Genomic DNA, 14,715 nt, shown 5'->3' on the forward strand with positions numbered 1-14,715 from the left:
GGGAGAAAAATAATAGCAAACGAGCAACTGACAAAGAATTAATCTCAAAAATATACAAGCAACTCCTGCAGCTCAATTCCAGAAAAATAAACGACCCATTCAAAAAATGGGCCAAAGAACTAAACAGACATTTCTCCAAAGAAGACATACAGATGGCTAACAAACACATGAAAAGATGCTCAACATCATTCATTATCAGAGAAATGCAAATCAAAACACAATGAGGTACCATTTCACACCAGTCAGAATGGCTGCTATCCAAAAGTCTACAAGCAATAAGTGCTGGAGAGGGTGTGGAGAAAAGGGAGTCCTCTTACACTGTTGGTGAGAATGCAAACTAGTACAACCACTATGGAGAACAGTGTGAAGATTCCTTAAAAACCTGGAAATAGAACTGCCATACGACTCAGCAATCCCATTGCTGGACATTCACACTGAGGAAACCAGAATTGAAAGAGACACGTGTACCCCAATGTTTACTGCAGCACTGTTTATAATAGCCAGGACATGGAAGCAACCTAGATGTCATCAGCAAATGAAGAGATAAGAAAGCTGTGGTACATATGCACAATGGAATATTAGTCAGTCATTAAAAACAATACATTTGAATCAGTTCTACTGAGGTGGATGAAACTGAAGCCTATTATACAGAGTAAAGTAAGCCAGAAAGAAAAACACCAATATAGTATACTAACACATATATATGGAATTTAGAAAGATGGTAATGATAACGCTGTATGTGAGGCAGCAAAAGTGACACAGAGGTATGCAACAGTCTTCTGGACTCTGTGGGAGAGGGCGAAGGTGGGATGATTTGGGAGAATGGCCTTTAAACATGTATATTATCATATGTGAAACGGATCTCCAGTCCAGGTTTGATGCATGATACAGGATGCTCAGGGCTTGTGTACTGGGATGACTCAGAGGGATGGGATGGGGAGGGAGGTGGGAGAGCAGTTCAGGATGGGGAACACATGTACACCTGTGGTGGATTCATGTCAATGTGTGGCAAAACCAATACAACATTGTAAAGTAATTAGCCTCCAATTAAAATAAATGTATATTTTAAAAATAATTAATTAATTAAAATTAAAAAATATAATTCTACAGTTCCATGGATCAAACTAGAAGCCCAAATAGAACCAAATATATAGAGAAATTTAGTTTAAAATCAAGATGATATCTCAAATCAATATGGTAAGAATTGGTTACAAAAAGAATATTGTAGAACAATTGGAAATATATCTAATAATCCATTTTATTCATATATTATATATATGGATCAGTATTTTATACCTTATAAAAAATAAATTCCAAGTGGATCCAAGTTCTAAGTGTAAAAACAAATAAATAATATAAGCACAAAGTAAATACTAAATAAAATGTTAATATTTTTGATTATTGATTAGAAACTTTTTTAGCCCTTATATAAAGTTCAGAAATCATAAAAGTTTGACAGTTATGCTATACAGTTGGATGACTATTTTATATAAATATATCATAAGCCATATTTAAAAGGCAAATGTATATCATACATAAGAAATAGATTAATTTTAAATATAATAAAACCTCATTCAAACCAAAATAAATAACCAACTGCAAAAAAGTAGAGATCTTTCATTTGGGTCTCTGTGTAAATATTTTCTTATCAAAGAGATCATCCCTGACAATGCCACAGAAAAGAACATACTGAAAATGTCTCTAACCAGGTTAGTCTGATTTTTACTGTATATTCTCTGCAAATTCTAGTAGGGCCAGTACTGGGGACTCTATTTTTAGTTCACTCTTATATTCTAGCCCATGAATCACTGCTTGGCTTATGGTCTTTAAATAAAATTTTTCTTTGAAAAAAATGAATCCAGGATAAAATGTAAAGAGGCATGATAAATAACAGAAGGATTAGCTTGAAAAGAAAGAACACACTATTTTCAGAGGTAAGGGCAAAACAATAAAGGTCTGTCTGTGTACATGTATGTGTGTGTCAGTGCGAGTGTGAGTGTGTGTGTGTGTGTGTGAATAGGAGATAACCCAGGTTATAATCTTAGCACAGGGGTTATCAAGTAATGCTGAGTGAATGTTTTATATTATGTAACATAAATTTGTGGCAAACTAAATGAGTTTAATTTTGTAAATTTCTACATAATTTCTCAGCTGCCTAAAATCAAGAATAGAGAAATGTAATGGTTGAAAATGTCTTGGCTTAGAGGTTGACAAGAAAGGATTATGAGCACTGAATAAATTTTATGATCATAGAATATGCATATTTGAACTGGTTTGCCATTGGTCCAGCCATAGGCACATGAAGCTAAAAATAGGATGACAACATCAAGAGATACTTGGAAAACACACAGGGACAATGAAGAAGAAATTTAGTCAAGTAGTGGAAATGGAAATATTAAAACTGATTTGAAATCTCCTTTAAGAGTTTATATATTTTCACTTCCAACTTCTCTGAATGGATTCTATTCCTATGTCTTCTTATGGCATTGGTAATTCTTCAATGATCCTATGCTTGTTTCCAGATGACTTCAATTTCATGTGTATCATATATGTCTATCAGGACCTATAGTCTAATGTAATTTCCAAATGTGTGCTTCAATTCCATCATTTACTTTAAAATCTAAACTTACTAACTGGCTAACTTCCATCCAAATGTAATCAGTTATGGGCCATTTACAGGAACAACATCCATTCTATTTTAAACACAAAGAAATTTAATGCAATGATCAGATGCTTTCAATTTTTTGGAACACCAGGAGGTGCAAGCTCAAGGCTAGGACCCTAGAATCAAGAACAGGAATTGTTAAGTTAATGAAAATGCATTGTAGCTATGATCCACCTACCATAATTTTTCCCAGACTTGCACCCCAATATGTTGACCCAGGGAAGCTAGAGACTATATTACTGTAGAAAAATCCAATATCTTCATAACTGTATGTGATAGAAGGAAGAGCTGATTAAATGAATGATAGTCTCTCTGTCCAGTTCTTTTCTGGATTTCAGTCACTAAGCCATGTCTGACCCTTTGTGACCCCATAGACTGCAGCAAGCCAGCCCTCTCTATCCTTCACTATATCTCAGAGTTTGCCCAAGTTCATGTCCATTGAGTCGGTGATGCTATCCAATCATCTCATCCTCTGCCACTCTCTTCTCCTTTTACCTTCACTGGAGGAACTTAATTCGTATTAAACTGGTAGGAACAAATGATTTTCGAGAAAAGGTGTTCAGCTCATGCAGCCTCTGAATAGAGGTAGATGGGTACAAGGAGGTAAGTTGGAATGCAAGTGAGAATCATCCATAACTCCTAGAGCATATCATTTCATGCTCCTTGGTAATTAAACATCAAAACAGAAAACAGACAATTTTGCATAATTTCTTTCTGTCTAAAACCCCTTATCCTGGTTAAAAGCACGGTTTAGAAATATTTATTTTGTCTTCTACTCCCCTACTTCTAATTACCATGGATAAATATGTTTTATTGATCCTAATTAAATATCTTTCCAGTCTCTTTTTATGTCTCTCACATGACATTCTGCTGACACACTTTGTACATAATTTGAGGCAGAGTTTCAGCTTGTTTATGTCCCTTATTTTGTCTATAATATTTCTAATTAAAGTGGCAATTTTGATTTTTTTTTTTGCATTTAGTGAACAGTTTTAATGTATCTACATTTATTATACATTATTATTTTTCAGATATTTATTTTGTCAACAAAGATCATTTATCTTCAAGAAAAGTACTAGTTTAATAAGCTCATAATATATATTGTATTATTTATTGTGATTTGTGCTATTCTTTTACTTTTTTAAAGACAAAATTAATCTAAAATGCTAAAATTGTAAAGACATTTATTTTAGGTGTGGGTTAGGGATATTTCAGTTCTAGTCTTATTCCACTTTAAACATTTGTGTTTTAAAAATATCTAGTAAAAGGGAATTCCCTGGTGATCCAGTGGTTAAGAATCAGCACTGCTCTGGCCAGGGTCCTAAGTTGGATTCGTGGTCAGGGAACTAAAATCCTACAAAACATATTTATCCATGGTAATTAGAAGTAGGGGAATAGAAGACAAAATAAATATTTCTAAACCATGCTTTTAACCAGGATAAGGGGTTTTAGACAGAAAGAAATTAGGCAAAATTGTCTGTTTTCTGTTTTGATGTTTAATTACCAAGGAGTATGAAATGATATGCTCTAGCAGTTATGGATGATTCCAACTCGGCATTCCAACTTACCTCCATGGCCAAAACAAAAGAAAGAAAGAAAACCGTGTGATAAAATGTGCATATTTCATATTGAAGTAGAATGGATAAAGGTCTTCAAAGATGTCCCCAATCAATGGAACTTGTGAATATATGATCTTATATGGCAAAAAGACCTTTCTAGATGCAATTCAATTAAAGACCTTGAAGTCGCAAATTTATCCCGGGTTATCTGAATGAGTCTAATATAACCACAGAGTTCCTATAAAATTGAGGCTGTCAAGTTCAGAGATTAAAAAGAGTTGTGATGGTAGAAGCATAGGTTGGAGTGATATGCTTTGAAGATGGAGAAAGGGGCCTTAAACAAAGAAATGCAGGTGGCCTCTGGTAGCTTGAAAATGCAAAGAAATGGATCTGCCTTGAATTTTCCAGAATAAACAAAGCCTTGCCAAAAACACTTTCTGACTGCCACAGCTATGCGAGAAGAAATTTGTGCTGTATTAAGTCAAAATTTGTGGTGGTTTATTAGAGCAATAATAGTACACTAATGCATATGATTACCAATTATAGAAGAGGTGGCAAGAATAGACAGAAAAGAACACAAAAAAGATCTTCATGACCCAGATAACCACCATGGTGTGATCACTCACCTAGAACCAGACATCCTGGAGTCCAAAGTCAAGTGGGCCTTAGGAAGCATCACTATGAACAAAGCTAGTGGAGGTGATAGAATTCCAGCTGAACTATTTCAAAGCCTAAAAGATGATGCTGTTAAAGTGCTTCACTCAATATGCCAGCAAATTTGGAAAACTCAGGAGAGGGCACAAGACTGAAAAAAGTCAGTTTTCATTCCAATCCCAAAAGGCAATGTCAAAGAATGCTCAAACTACCACACAATTGCACTTATTTCACATGCTAGCAAAGTAATACTCAAAATTCTCCAAGCCAGGCTTCAACAGTACATGAACCAAGAACTTCCAGATGTTTAAGCTGGATTTAGAAGAGGCAGAGGAATCAGAGATCAAATTGCCAACATCTGTTGGATCATCAAAAAAGCAAGAGAGTTACGGAAAAACATCTACTTCTGCTTTATTGAATATGCCAAAGCCTTTGACTGTGTGGATCACAACAAACTGTGGAAAATTCTGAACGAGATGGGACTATCAGATCATCTCACCTGCCTTCTGAGAAATCTGTATGCAGGTCAAGAAGCAACAGTTAGAGCCAGACATGGAACAATGGACTAGTTCCAAATTGGGAAAGGAATATATCAAGGTTGTATATAATCACCCTGCTTATTTAACTCATATGCAAAATACATCATGCAAAAGGCCAGGCTGGATGAAGCACAAGCTGGAATCAAGATTGTTGGGAGAAATATCAATAACCTCAGATATGTAGATGACACCACCCTTACGGCAGAAAGTGAAGAGGAACTAAAGAGCCTCTTGATGAAAGGGAAAGAGGAGCGTGAAAAAGCTGGCTTAAAACTAAATAATCAAAAATAATGGCATCTGGTCCCATCACTTTATGGTAAATAGATGGGGAAATAATGGAAACAATGACAGACTTTATTTTCTTGGGCCCCAAAATCACTGCAGATGGTGACTGCAGTTATGAAATTAAAAGAAGCTTGCTCCTTGGAAGAAAAGTTTGACCAATCTAGACATTATATTAAAAAGCAGAGACATCAGTTTCCAAACAAAGGTCCAACTAGTCAAAGCTGTGATTTTTCCAGTAGTCATTTACAGATGTGAGAGTTGGACCATAAAGAGAGCTAAGCAGTGGAGAATTGATGCTTTTGAAATGTGATGTTGGAGAAGACTCTTGAGAGTCTGTTGGACTGCAAGATCAAACTAGTCAATCCTAAAGGAAATCAATCCTGAATTTTCCCTGGAAGGACAGATGCTGAAGCTGATGCTCCAATACTTTGGCCATCTGATGTGAAGAACTGACTCCTTGGAAAATCAGAAGACTTTTTCCCAAGATCAGGGACTCCTCCTTCCCTGATCCTGGAAAGATTGAAGGCAGGAGGAGAAGGGGACAACAGAGAATGAGATAGTTGGATGGCATCACCGATTCAGTGGACATGAGTTTGAGCAAACTCCAGGAGTTGGTGATGGACAGGGAAGCCTGGCGTGCCACAGTCCATGGGGTCTCATTGAGTCAGACATGCCTGAGAGACTGAACTGAACACAACCAATTATAGAGATTAACTCAGTCTGGCATGCTGTTATGATAGGTTTCTAAGAGAGTAGGCCTGTTACTTGGGTTGGAATGTGATCTTAGATGCATGAACATAATTGGGAGTTGAAGGAAGCAAAGAAATTGTCACTTCTGCTGAAATTAGATGTGAAACAATCTGGATTTTTCCTTTGCACAAGGTTTCATTTCCATAATGACAATATTTTACTCTTCACATGTTAACGATGTCAGAATATTTATTATTTTGCTCTTCACATATTTAATGATGTCAGAGTATTATCCAAAGCCATCAAGTCATCAGAGAAATACAAACGCTCCAATCCAATAATGAAACATTTCTTCTAATAAGAGTCTAATGTGGTTTGTAGAATGAGAAAAGTGCTCAGTGAAAAATGTTTAATATGTTGACTTTCCAAAATATTTTCCAGCTACTTCAATAGTCTATAAAATAGGTTAACTCAAAAATGAAAGCCCAGTTGAGAAAAGATAAGAGTGTTCTACCAAATACATGTTTAGTTGAAGAGATGTCAAACCAAATAAATAGAATCCTGTAGAGTGTTAACACTGTGTTGGTAAGCCATTTGCAGAGAACAAATGAAGGATATAAATAAAATTCTTCTTAAAGGCAAGTGTTTTTCACTCTGATTTTTTTTTTCTAGAAATAATCATTGCCTGAAAATAATGAATTTCATTTAAACTTCTCTGAATTAAGTGTCCTAAAGTGAGTTATTTCAGTTCAGTTCAGTCACTCAGTCATGTCCGACTCTTTGTGACCCCATGAATTGCAGCATGCCAGGCCTCCCTGTCCATCACCAACTCCCGGAGTTCACTCAAATTCACGTCCATCGAGTCAGTGATGCCATCCAGCCATTTCATCCTCCGTCGTCCCCTCCTCCTCCTGCCCCCAATCCCTCCCAGCATCAGAGTCTTTTCCGATGAGTCAACTCTTTGCGTGAGGTGGCCAAAGTACTGGAGTTTCAGCTTTAGCATCATTCCTTCCAAAGAAATCCCAGGGCTGATCTCCTTCAGAATGGACTGGTTGGATCTCCTTGCAGTCCAAGGGACTCTCAAGAGTCTCAAAAGCATCAATTTTTCGGTGCTCAGCCTAAAGTGAGTATATACTACTTTTTTGATTAAAAATTAAAATCACAAATATCAAGGGACTAAACATTTATAATACACTGAGTAGGAAAAAAAATCACCCCAAAAGAACTGGCATACATCTAGTAATCAATCATTACAGGTGGACTGCCTTACAATCAGGACATTCTTGTCTCTTGCTTTTTTCTCCAAGTGGGAATAAAAGGCTATAATTTTTCCTTCCCATTTTTCATCACAATCTGGTTGATTCTGTTCTCAAAACATAGGCTGCTAAGCTGTATTCCACCTCACCCTTCCCTTTGGAACTTCTCCACACTGACAGACTTCATTTTCTTGGGCTCCAAAATCACTGTGGATGGTGAATGCAGCCATGAAATTAAAGTATGCTTGCTCCTTGGAAGAAAAGTTATGACCAACTGAGACAGTGTATTAAAAAGCAGAGCCATTACTTTGCCAACAAAGGTCCATATAGTCAAAGCTATGGCTTTTCCTGTAGTCATGTATGGATGTGCGAGTTAAACCATAAATAAAGTTGAGCACCGAAGAACTGATGCTTTTGAACTGTGGTGTTGGAGAAGACTCTTGAGAGTCCCTTGGACTGCAAGGAGATCAAACCAGCTAATCCTATAGGAAATCAACCCTGAATATTCATTGGAAGGACTGATATTGAAGCTGAAACTCCAATACTTTGGTCACCTGACTCATTTGAAAAGACCCTCATGCTGGGAAAGATTGAAGGTGGGAACAGAAGGAGATGACAGAGGATGAGATGGTTGGATGGTATCACTGACTCAATGAACATGAATTAGAGGAAAGTCTGGGAGTTGGTGATGGACAGGGATGCCTGGTGTGCTGCAGTCCATGGAGTCGCAGAGTAGGACATTACTGAATGACTGAACTGAACTGAACTGAATGTGAAGACTCATTAAAAAATACACCGATGCTGGCAAGATTGAAGACATGAAGAGAAAAGAATGAGAGAGGATAAAATGGTTGGATGCATCACCAACTCAATGTACATGAGTTTGAGCAAACTCTGGGAGATGGTGAAGAACAGGCAAGGTTGATGTGTTGAGGTACATGGGGTTGTGAAGAGTTGGACATGACTGACTGAACAATGGCAACAATCTCCTGTTCCCAGATCTCCATGCTGGGGAACTTAGCTCAGAACTTTCACTCTTGTGGGAGAACTTCTATGGTATAGTTATTTTCCAGCTTGTAAATCAACCTCTCAGTGGGTGTGGGATTTTCTTCTATCACATTTATGCCTTTCCTACTGTCTCATTATGGTTTCTTCTTTGTCTTTGGAGGTAGAGTACTTTTTTTTTTTTTTTTTTTGATAAGTTCCAGAAATTTTTGTTGATTTTTCAGCAGTTAACTATGAGTTTGATGTTTTTGTTAAAAAAAAAAAAAAAAAAGGTAAGCTCTTGTCTTTCTACTTTTACATCTTGTCAGGAGCTCCATGGTTGGTTATTAAAAGTCAGTTCTAAGAGATCAGATGTAGCTAAAATTAAATTAATTTAATTCATTCACAACTGTTGGATATTTTGTTACAATCTGTTAGTATTTTTATGTTACTTTCCCTAAATTAAATTTTTGAAAAAAATTAGAAATGATTTTAAACTTAAACTGTTTTTTAAATGATGGTCTATACCTAGACAGTAAATTAATTTTAATATAAAAAGAATGTTTTGAGGTTTTGAGGGTGGCTGGATGGAAGTTGAGTCCATAGTTACCAGAAAGCAGGAATTAATGTTTGTAGTATTACCTGTACATGTGCATGTGTGCTATGTTGCTTCAGTCATGTCCAACTCTTTGCAACCCTATGCACTGCTGCCCACCGGGTTCTTCTGTCCATGAGATTCCCCAGGCAAGAATACTGGAGAGGGTTTTCATGCCCTCCTCCAGGGGATATTCCTGTTGCAAGGATCCAACCTACGTCTCCTGTGTTGGTAGGTAGGTTCTTTACCAGTAGCACCAACTGGGGAATCCATCACCTGTGTAGCAAATATTAAATGTGACCGTAAAATTAAATACGTTGATCTTCTAAAGTATTAAAGAGAGAAGTAGCATGTTGAAGCACAAATATAATATAGTGATTATAGTTATTTTAAATTAAAGTTAAAAGCACAAGTGTTATATTCTGGTTAAAGAAACTCCACTATTTTTTAATGAACCAATTGGAGATAATGAAACTCACTGATGCCAAGTCAGCACAAAGGTAATTTTCCATTTTCATGAGGAACAGATGGTGTGGATGGACATGAAAATTGGTTTCATAGAGGGAAAAATGGGTCAGTTTGGCAAGTTCATTTCAGAGAATACACTTCAGGAACTAAGTTTGTGTAGCCATTTTGGGAATGTTCTCCCACTGATATGGCTAATTAAAGGGTCATCTTGATTACGTATGCAATCTGTAGAAGAAGGTCTAGATGCCTCCCTTTGGTAAGATCCTCTCTCTTGCCAGCTGGGTTTGTGAGAGCAAGTTTCTGAGAATTTTTATTTTATTTATTTAATGGAAGCTTAATATAATAAAAAGGGGGAAATCACATAATAAATTAAATTAGAGATACTTTGTTTTACTTGACACCTGCATCATTCTCCTATAAAAAATAATTACAGAAAATCAACAGAAGGGGCCATAGATTTTTTGATCAAAAATTAAGTATTTTTTTAGAATAATCAAATAAAAATTTTATCTAAAAGGTATTTTTGCCTTGGTAAGAAACTTATTTTATTTAATTTAGAAATGAGACTGAAGGACCAGAACTTCTTTTTTTTTTTTCCCCCTTCCCTTCTAGTTAAAGGTCTGATTTGAAAAAAAAAAAAAATAAGGGAAGTAAGGAAAATTAACAGCTGGGTCTGTTTAGTATGCCAAATAGCAGTTTTTACAAAATTGTGCCTACAACAAGAAGTTCCATGGCATAGAGTTAGTTCGCTCTTTTGGCATGGCAACCTTAATTCTAATAAGAGACCTTTAACATGAACATGATGGGTGAAAAGAACATACCCCAGAAGAATTCTAAAACAGGGTTTAATGAAGACAACAAATGTGGGACCAAAAATTCTTGATAAAATTAAAGTAAAAATACCTCTTAATAATTCACAATGAAAATAGCTATAAGATATATAATGCATCATATTGTATGTAATTATAACACAACAAAATGTGTTTTGGGATATAGATAGTGACAGCTTATGATTAACGAACAAAATTAGCATGAAATTTTAGCACAGGAGATAAACATCACATGGATAATATAAAAATTCTATAGTGTGGAAATCATAACTTCATAGACTATTCTAAAATTTATTAGAATAAATTTTATTCAAAGAACTATATCTAATAAGAAAAATAAGGAAACCATATATTTGAACATACAAAAAAAGTATCCACCTTTTTGGAAAAATAAATGATAAACTTTTAGAATAGATATATGGATGACAGAAAGAATTTGGGGGAAAATGAAACAAACTGGATCATTATAACTATCAACTAGACAATCAGTGTGGCTTAGTTCTTTCTTGGTTTGAATTCATATATAAGGGAAGTACTGAGAGAAACTATTTTGATCTAAAATTTAATGAAATAGTAAGAAATAGTTATTGACTTTGACATAAGAAAATGTGAGATGAATGGAAAAATGTACTCCTGGAATGGAATTTACTAAAGGAAAGAAACATTTTACATAGTCAATGTAATTATGATACTACTGCTGCTGCTGCTGCTGCTGCTGCTAAGTCGCTTCAGTTGTGTCCAGCTCTGTGCGACCCCAAAGATGGCAGCCCACCAGGTTCCACCATTCCTGGGATTCTCCAGACAAGGACACTGGAGTGGGTTGCCATTTCCTTCTCCAGTGCATGAAAGTGAAAAGTGAATGTGAAGTCACTTAGTCATGTCCGATTCTTTGCGACCCCATGGACTGCAGCCTACCACTCTTCTCTGTCTATGGGATTTTCCAGGCAAGAGTACTGGAGTGGGGTGCCATTGCTTTCTCCAATTATGATACTAGTAGATACTAAAATGGAGACATTAAATTATACTTACCCTTTAGTTAGAATATAATAGATTTATTTAATGAAAATGCTTCCCAACAATAGTACAAGGTTAAACTTTGTGAATTTTTGTTTTTTTATGTTAAAAAGAGTCAAATATCAAAGATTTTAAATAACTCAACAAAATACTTATAATATGCAAATTAATGAGACAAAAAGATTCAAATTTGAAATGTTTTAAATATAAATGAGTACTCATGAAGAGGTTCTCCAAAAGGAGTGTGACTTGGCTGCCTGCCCCTGGTCTGCTGTGCTGCATGTGGTGTCCTAAGTCCTGGGAACATAGTTGCTTCTGTTGTGTAGCCCTCTCCTGCCCTACCGCCCTATTGTGGATGCATCCTGTGCTCCAAAGGGGAAACAAAGCACGAAGGAGCACATATGCTTGCTTAACCCAGAAGCAGTGCATGCCACCTCTCACATTTCATTGGGGAGAACTAGACTTTTGATGTGTGCTCAGGAATAAGAGTAAATGTATTATTGGAAACATCTAGTGCTGTCTCTTTATCTCTCAAACACACACACACACACCATACATGGTAAAATTATTTTTGGAATAAATATGACAGCTCAGCTAAGAGAACTCCAAAACCAGAGAACTGGGCTCCAAGTTCTGATTCTACTCGTGGAAGAGACAGTGCTACTCATTTAAGCAATTTCTCCATATTTCACAGACTTCCTGAAGTTCCGAATGATCATGCTCTGATTTACGGTAAAACCTAGCCTACATAAACTTGGCATGTAGTCCTTTTCTGGTTTCCTCATCTATAAACTATGGTAGTTTATCATCATCATCAAATCACAGAGTTGTTGTGAGAGTAAAATTATTGCATGCATGTAAATCACACAGGGCACTGCCTGCAGGCACATAATAAATTATTAGTCATTAACAGAGTTTTAATGGCACCCCACTCCAGTACTTTTGCCTAGAAAATCCCATGGACGGAGGAGCCTGGTGGGCTGCAGTCCATGGGGTCGCTAGAGTCGGACACGACTGAGCGACTTCACTTCCCCTTTTCACTTTCATGCATTGGAGAAGGAAATGGCAACCCACTCCAGTGTTCTTGCCTGGAGAATCCCAGGGACGGGGAAGCCAGGTGGGCTTCTGTCTTTGGGGTCGCACAGAATCGGACATGACTGAAGTGACTTAGCAGCAGAAGTAGCAGCAGCAACAGCAACAGAGTTTTAGAAATAAAAAAAATTTAAGAGTACCATAATCATATTTTTCATTATATATATATATATATATATATATATATATATATATATATGGCTTCCCTGGTAGCTTAGATGGTAAAGAATCTGCCTGCAATGTGGGACACCTGGGTTTGATCCATGGGTCAGGAAGCTCTCCTGGAGAAGGAAATAACAACATACTCCAGTATTCTTATCTGGAGAATCCCATGGTCAGAGGAGCCTGACAGCCTACAGTCCATGCATATTCAGTCATTCTGCACATACTTATTGAGCATCTCATGGTTATAAGGAGTTTGTAGGAGCTGTGAACACAAGGAGAAAATATAGTTAGCCCTTTTAAAATAAAGATTATATTCTTGTGGCTGGATATATATTAATTGAAGACCTACCAAGTAAATATAAGAATAAAACTCAGGAACTTTCCAAGAGGCACTTATTAAGGTAACAGTATATATTAGAGAAAGTTGTTTTAGTAAGTGAGGCCATGAAAACAATCTCTAAATAGTTGTGTTGGATCTGAGAACTCTAGGCATTAATTAGATAAAAACGATAAGATAAAAATGGAATAGAGTTCTGGAAACTATTTCTGAAAGAGGAAAGATCTTGGACAAATTACCTGAAGCAGCTTGCTGAGCTATAGAAAGTGAAAGAATGTCCTGTAGTTGGATTGCAGAAAAGCAGTAATGCTATGACACAGAACGAGACTTGGCAGAATTATATCATTTTTCCTAATTAAAGAATAATTTCTGTACATTATGGGTTTGAAATCTAGCAGTGAAAAGTCTAATGTATGAAATTGTAGGGGCAATTTTTGTAAACTGTGACTCTTTTAGAAAGGTTTATGTATTTATTTAATTTCAACTCTAACACATTTTTAAATGCAGGGAACTGATAACTGATTGGTTTTGAACAATTCAGGGTACAGTCAAAATCAGCATCTCTTTCCTTAAAAGTATACATCTCATTTAACTACCGTCTTTACCCCATGGTTCTCTCAAACTGAAACCTTTGCATCATCTTTACATCACTGCTAAACTTCGTGAACACTCTTCTCTCACTCTCTCTCCTTTTTTAAAAAAAATCAAATCCCATTTACAGCTCAACATACTCCAATCTGGATTTTGGCTCCATCATTCCATTAAAAGTCTTCTTGATAAGGTCTCCAATGGCTCTGGCAGCTACATCTGAAGATTACAAATCAGTCTTCACTGTGCCTAACCTAAACAAATACTTGACAGCATTAACCATTTTATCCTTTAAAGATTTTCTCTTGAATGACTTCTACAACTGATACTATCCTTGTTTTTCTTTTATCTATTTGTCTTTCTTCAGGTCAGTCTTCCCCTTCTTTCTCACACCTTAATGTTGAAAACCTTCAGGTTTCTGTCAAGGGCCCACTTTTCCCTCACTCTGTATTCTTTGCAAGTGCATACACCTCAATGACTTCAATGTCAATTGCCCATTTGTAATTCATCAATTTATAATCCAATGACAATAACCTAGTTCAATTCACTCATTATTTGCCTGGTGTAATGGTTAATTTTATGTATCAATGTGATTATGCCACAGGGTGCCCAGGCATTTGGTCAAACATTATTGTGGGTGTGTCTGTGAGAGTGTTAGTGGATGAGATTAACATTTCAATCAGTAGACTCAGTAAAGCAAATTGCTCTCCCTGATGAGGATGGGTCTCGTCAATGAATTGAAGACTAGAATAGAGCAAATGGCTAAGAGGGAACTGTTTCTGCCTTATTGCTTGAGCTGAAACAATAGTCTTTTCTGGCCCTTGGATTCAGTATGAAACATCTGTTTAGATCTCCAGACTGAAGGCTTTTGGACTAGAAATTACACCATTGATTCTACAAGCCTTCAGACTTGAGCTGCACATTGGATTTGAACTACTGGCCATCCTGGGCTCCTGGCTTGCCAACTGCAGGTCTTCGGTCATCACAGCCACTG

The sequence above is a fragment of the Bos taurus genome, chromosome 20, assembly GCF_002263795.3.
Source record: "Bos taurus isolate L1 Dominette 01449 registration number 42190680 breed Hereford chromosome 20, ARS-UCD2.0, whole genome shotgun sequence".
NCBI lineage: Eukaryota > Metazoa > Chordata > Mammalia > Artiodactyla > Bovidae > Bos > Bos taurus.